Below are 6842 nucleotides of genomic sequence, written 5' to 3'. Positions count from 1 at the left end.
TCATATATTTATATTTTATATTTATATTATTTATGTATATGAAGTGTATATTATATTATATTAAACTAATATATTATTTATAATATAATATTGTTTATATTTATATTAAAATATATTTCTATTTATTTATATATAATTATATTAAATTTATATATATTATATTTATTTATATTAATTATTTATATATTATTTATATTTATATTATGTTATTTATTTATATTAAAATTAAATTTATATTACTCAAATTTTATAGCTAATAAGTGATAAGACAGGAATTCAGATCCAATCACGTCAATTCTGGAGCCCTCAATCTCACCCCATATGGAAATCTTTACTTACCGTATCCAAGGGGAAGCCACTTTTCTGAGGCAAACCCTAATTCGCTATAGACTACGCTCTAGGTAAAAGAAAAACAGTCACAAGAGTATGCCCTTGGTGAGAACAGGGGGAAAGGTACATCGTCAAGAAGAACGCATCTTTGAAAATGAAGCCTTGAAGAAAATCTTAGGGAAAACAGTTTGCTTACTTCGAAGAAAGGACTCGCATGGGAAAATGAACAGATAAAAGAACAGCTTCAGGGAACAAAGTGCCGTGTTAGATAAGCAGCAATAGCAAGAAAACTGAAGTCATTTTCATAAAAATAAAGTCTGCATTATAGGAAATAAGAAACAGAATTGATATTGTGGAAATAATCACTGATACAGAGGGCAAACTCGAAATATTTGCTCCAAAACCAGAAGAAAAGAACAGAGAAGTTAAAATAATGACTAAAAAAGAAAAAAAGTTTATGGTGGGAGAATAGAAAATTTAATATTAGTTTAGGTATTCTTGGTGAGAAATCAGAGCATTTAGGAGAGAAATAGAACCAAAGACAAGTTGGGACGCAGCGTGGCTCAGTCAGCTAAGCGTCCGACTTCGGCTCAGGTCATGATCTCAAGGTTCGTGAGTTCGAGCCCTGCATTGGGCTCTGTGCTGACAGCTCAGAACCTGCTTGGGATTCTCCCTCTCTCTCTCTGCCCCTCCCCTGCTCACGCTCTGTCTCTCTCTCTCTCTCAAAAATAAACATTAGGAAAAAAAAGACAAGTTAAGAAAATTTTAATGAGCTAAAAATGATCTAAGCATTTAGATCAAAAGGACTAACTCTATATAGCAAACAATAATAGTATCTACATACATCTTATTGAAATTTTTGTATTTTGTGGATGAAAAAGAGAATCTTGTAATCATCCTGGAGGAAAAATAAGTTACCTGTACTTTTTTTTTTTTTTTCCTGTTGGTCAACATTAAATAACAGAAGACTGGGGGAAACCTTAGAATTATGATGAATTTTTTTTTTTTTTTCAGAGAGAGAGAGAGTGCATGTGGATGAGCAGGGGAGGGGCAGAGAGAGAGATTGAGAGAGAGAGAGAGAGAGAGAGAGAGAGAGAGAGAGAGAATCCCAAGCAGGCTCCACACTCAGCATGGAACCCATTGTGGGGCTCAATCCCACAACCATGGGGTCATGACCTAACCTGAAATCAAGACTCGGATACTCAACTGACTAAGACATCCAGGCACCTCATGATGAAACTGTTTTTATGTTTAAGGAGTTTTATATGTAGTCAAAGACAATAGAAATATATTCCTTATTATTTGTCACCTTTTGTTTTATAGAATCTTTCATTTTCTTTGTAAAAATTTTCCTTGCAAACCTATACCAACTAATGAAGTGATACACCAAAATAAAACATTTTAGGAACAGGAAATTCTCAGATATATCCCTATAGATATAAATATAGCTATAGATGTAGACTAATAATGAGAATAGTAATCAATTGAACAGAATTATACCTAAGTAATTACTATTCTGAATAAGATTACAGACATAAATACCAAAGTAAGAAAGCAAGTTTTTTTTTTTTTAATTTTTTAAAATTTTATTTTCCATGTCTCCCCATTCACAATACAGACCAGGCACAAAGCACCTGGGCTGGGGTGTATATGGGTGGGTTTACTCTGTCTCCTCTTTGTGTACAGGCAGTGTAAGAATGCAGCCTGTGGTAAGCACCAGGAGGCTCAAAAAGTAATTCTTGGAAATATGTATATAAAGAGAATTTAGTAACAATTATCTGAGTTCCAAATTCCAGATCATGATTTTTTTTAATGGTAAAATAGTGGTATGTTAGTGGTAAAATACAAATAAAATTAGATTTACCCTCTTCATCGTTTATAAACGTACAGTTTAGTAGTGTTAAATTCATCTGTATTGTCACACAGCCAATCTCCAGAACTTTCTCACCTTGCAAAACGGAAACTTTGTATTCTCCACCCCCCCTTCCCTCATCCTTTGAAATCTACCATTCTACTTTGTTTCTATAAGTTTAACTTCTCTAGATACCTGCCTCACCTAAGGGAAATCATAGAGTTGTGTGTTTTGTGTTGTTTTGTTTTACTGACTTATTTTTATTTATTTATTTTTTAACGTTTATTTATTTTTGAGACCGAGAGAGACAGAGCATGAATGGGGGAGGGGCAGAGAGAGAGGGAGACACAGAATCGGAAGCAGGCTCCAGGCTCAGAGCCGTCAGCCCAGAGCCCGACGCAGGGCTCGAACTCACGGACCGCAAGATCGTGACCCGAGCCGAACTCGGACGCTTAACCGACGGAGCCACCCAGGCGCCCCTGTTTTCCTGATTTATTCACAGATTACATATTTAAGGGCTTGAGGGTGCTGAGTCTGAATGGCAGATTCGTTTTCTTTTAGGACAGCTTGTTATGTTTTGCTAAACAGTCAATTAATTGCTCTTATCTCTATTTTTACTTAGATCTGTCATTAGGAAAGCCTGCTTTTCTTTTCTTGTTGCTGCCAAGTGCCTTTTCAGCATCAATTGATAAGGTCGTGTGTTTTTCCTTTTTTTCGTTATCATATTGATAGATTTTGTAAGAGTGAATCTCACTCATACATGAAATAAAACCCTAATGAGAATGGTGTCCTGTTTTTTTGGAAAACATTGCTATATTCAATTTGAATATATGAATTTGAATATATCCCGTTTTCTTTAGGACCTTTGAAGTTGCATTTATATGCGTGGTTGGTTTTTGGTTGATTTGTTTGCTTGCTTTGGCTTGACAAGGGAGGTTGCACATTTAGTTATTTAAGTTTTGCTGGTCTGATAAAGGCTCATGAGAGAGCTTTCTTCATAAGGAACCTTGTCACCATTTGCTAAAGGCTGGGAGAGAATAAATATCCTTGGAATTTCAAGGCTACAGAAAAGATAAAATCCAGCTCGACACTGTTCCATACCTGGTGCCATTTTAAAGGTGGTTTTTAAATCACCTTTTGATTCTCTTCTAGGCTTTTCCAATTTTAAAGTGCATATGAATCACCTGTGCTGCAGACACTGATTCTGAGGGTCTGGGGTTGACCCTGAACTTCTGTGTGCCTACCAAGCTCCCCAGTTATGCCAGAGCTGTTGGTTGTGGGACCACATTTTGAGTAGCAAGATGCTAACCCAGTGGTTCGCAGACTTTGCTGCCCATTTGAATCACCAGGGGAACTTTTAGAACATCCTTATGTCTAGGACACATCCATACCAATTAAATCAGAATTGCTGGGAGCCAAGCCTAAGTTGTTTTTCAAGAACCCCAGGTGGTTCCAATGATCAGCAAATTTTGGGAACCACTGCAGGAGGGGTAATTGGTCTATTCAGGTTTCCACTTTGCTCAATTTTGGTTACTTTTATTTTAGTAAGTAATTGCCCATTTAAGTTTTCAAAGCTGTGGTCAGTAAGTTTCATGTGTTATTCTCTTATAATTTTTTGTTAATGTATTTGGTTTCCATGGTTATGTTTCCCTTCTATTCTTTTTTTTTTTTTAATTTTTAACCTTTATTTATTTTTTTTGAGACAAAGACAGAGCATGAACAGGGGAGGGTCAGAGAGAGGGAGGCACAGAATCCGAAACAGGCTCCAGGCTCTGAGCTGTCGGCACAGAGCACTCAGGCTCGAACTCACAAACCGTGAGATCATGACCTGAGCTGAAGTCGGTCGCTCAACCGACTGAGCCACCCAGGTGCCCCATCCCTTCTATTCTTATATATTTTTACTTTTACTTTTTTCCCTTAATGAGGCTTGCAAATGATTTTTCTGTTTTGCTGGTCTTCTCAGAAAATCATCTTCCCTTGTTATTCTTTTATTTTAAATATTTCTCTTTTTGTAATTTATTAATGTCAGCTTTTATCTTTAATTCCCTTTTTAACTTTTCCTGGATTGTTTTGTTATTCTTTTGATCTTATGGCAAAGTGATTTTTCCTTTTGTCCTTTTCATTGCTTTCTATAGTTTATCATTTTTTCTTTTGGCATTCTGTTTGATCCATAGCTTATATTCTTAATTTTTAGGTACTTCAGAAAATTTGGTCACTTTTTATTTTTTTCCCTTTAATCTATTTACTAAAGACAAAACAGTATAACAGTTTTCTCCTTGGTCAATGACATGATCAACTCTTATAAAATGTCTGTGGGCATAGGAACAAAGTACAGTTTGTATTTTGAATGATTTGAAGTTAGTCATTGTCTAATAGTGGTGTTCAATTCTAAAAGAATCACCACTTACATCTCTAAAAGAGATGTACTCAAAATTCTCACTATAATTGTGTTTTTTATCAAGTTTCTTGTGTTTTAATAGTTTTTGCATTACGCATTTCCCCACAATATTGTTTGGAGCATGCACGGTGTATGTTTAACTTTCTGTATTATGTATGCCTGGTATCCATTCATAATGTTAATTGACACTGCTTATTTTTGGTTTGAATTTGCCTGACTCCCCTCGCATCCCATTTGACTTTCGACTTTCTGTCCTTGTTATCATTTTGTCTTCAATGTGCTCCTTAAAAATAGATGAATTTTATTTGCTTCCGTTGCTCTAATGCTCTTTATGGGATAATTCTATCTACTTACCTTTGTGGTAAGGGTCGATATGCTTGATTGTACTCCTTCTGTTTTTCTTTATATTATTTAGGTTTTTCATCTTATGTCCTTAGTTTTGTTGTCTTCCCGTGTTTTGGTTTTCCCTTTGTTAATTTGGGGAGTTCCATCTTCCTTTTCCCTGCTCTTAAAATGAGATACCTCTCTTTATTATAATTGGAAAACAACGACAGTTTTCATATTGACTCCAAGATACTCTGATTACCATCTGGATTTTAGAGAAGACAAACATCGGGTGTAGAAAAGTTGCTTAACTTGCCTTAGCTTTACATAGTAAGTGGTGGCGCTGATCTTTTAGTATAGTTTAACATAATGTAACATTAATTACAGTCTATTTTATGATAATATTATCGTAAAAGAATTTTAATTTAATGTAATTTACTCTGTATAAAAATACACAGAGTCTGCTTAGGAAACCATGAAATATGTGTGCTGATAAACTTTAAAATATGAAAGAATTGATGATTTTCTTGGAAGGTATATAATAATATTGCCTCAAGACCAGAAAACAAGAGTAAAGCAAATTCATGAAAGACTCAAAGTTTTATCTTCTTTGAACCAGATTATGAGAAGATATTTTACCAGTGAGTTTTTCCAAACTTTCATGAACTTTTCATGTTTTCTTTTTTGTGTGAAAATGACTGTCATCCAGACCATTTTATGAAGCATGCATATAACCTTGGTGTGAAAAGTTCACAAATAAAACACCCCCCCCCCCCCCAAAAAGTATACCAGCTACATACCGGTATATGAGAATTTGGAAGAAACTGTTAGCAAAACAATTTAGCAATAAATTAAAAGAGCTACCTTCCGTGGATAAGCAAAGACAGTTTAATCTAAGAACTCAGTAATATATAACACAATAAATGCTTTAAGGAAAAAAAAGGGGATAATCTCTACTAATGCCAAAACAACATCTAATAATATTCAGTAACCATTCTGATCAGTACACTTTTAAAAACTCTGTGAAAACTAGGAATAAGTGAATATATAAAATGATGAGAAACAAAATCACTTATTAATAGCCAGCGTTACCGTTAACTGTGAAATTCCAGCATTAATCTCATTAATATTAGGAATAAAATATTCCCGCTAGCACAATTCCTATTTTACATATTTTTAATGTTTGTTCCAAGAGAGAATGCATAATGTCTGCACAATTCCAACTTTATTATAATTAAATAAATGAAGCTTATTACATTATCATAAAGATATCTTTTCTCTATCAACTTGTAACAATTAAAACAAGTCCCCATTAGTATGAGTAATACGTAATTCTGGGCAGTAGGGTGGTGACACAGACAGGCTCATTCTGCCCAAGGGAGTATAAGTTGGCAAAAGTCTTCATGGAAGGCAGCTTGACAGTTTTTAACCAAGAGCTTGAAAAGAGTTTATGTCCTTTGACCCAATAATTCCACTTCTGGGAACTCCGGCCTAAGGAAATCATGAGAATCACTGACAAAGATTTGTGTGCGACTACGTTAATGGCGGTTCTGTTTATAATATTAAAAAAAATGGGAAATAACCTAAAATGCCAAAAAAAAAAAAAAAAAAGGAGAATGGTCAAATAAAGTACAGCCAGACAGTGTAATAATGTACAGGCATTAAAATCACGCTCTTGAAAACCTGTTTAATCTAAAGGGAAAGATACAATGTTAATTAGAGAAAAAGCAGGATGCAAATTTATTAACTTTTGATCTCAGTTTTTGAAAACACATTTGTCTATGTTATATATATGCAGGAATAAGTTTAGTGGACTGGAAGAAGGAAATACTAAAAAACAAATAACATAAGTACTACATTAACATAGTATTATCCGAGTGTGTTAGAGTCAGAAATTGCTGTCTCTCTGTTGAATCACTTAAATCACCAACAGGGACA

At 34.5% G+C, this 6842-nt stretch overlaps 1 protein-coding gene and 1 non-coding gene across 9 annotated transcripts in view; one reads left to right on the top strand and one right to left on the bottom strand.

Moving 5' to 3' along the window:
• The window catches only part of NFIB (nuclear factor I B), a 238943-nt gene that overhangs the window by 154420 nt on the left and 77681 nt on the right, over positions 1-6842 (top strand). The window lies entirely within an intron of this gene.
• LOC125928144 (small nucleolar RNA SNORA51) lies at positions 1924-2056 on the bottom strand. The gene has a single exon (XR_007459571.1). It is a non-coding gene; the product is annotated as a small nucleolar RNA SNORA51 (small nucleolar RNA).

Source organism: Panthera uncia, chromosome D4, assembly GCF_023721935.1.
Source record: "Panthera uncia isolate 11264 chromosome D4, Puncia_PCG_1.0, whole genome shotgun sequence".
NCBI lineage: Eukaryota > Metazoa > Chordata > Mammalia > Carnivora > Felidae > Panthera > Panthera uncia.
This window is presented reverse-complemented; position numbering and strand designations above follow the sequence as displayed.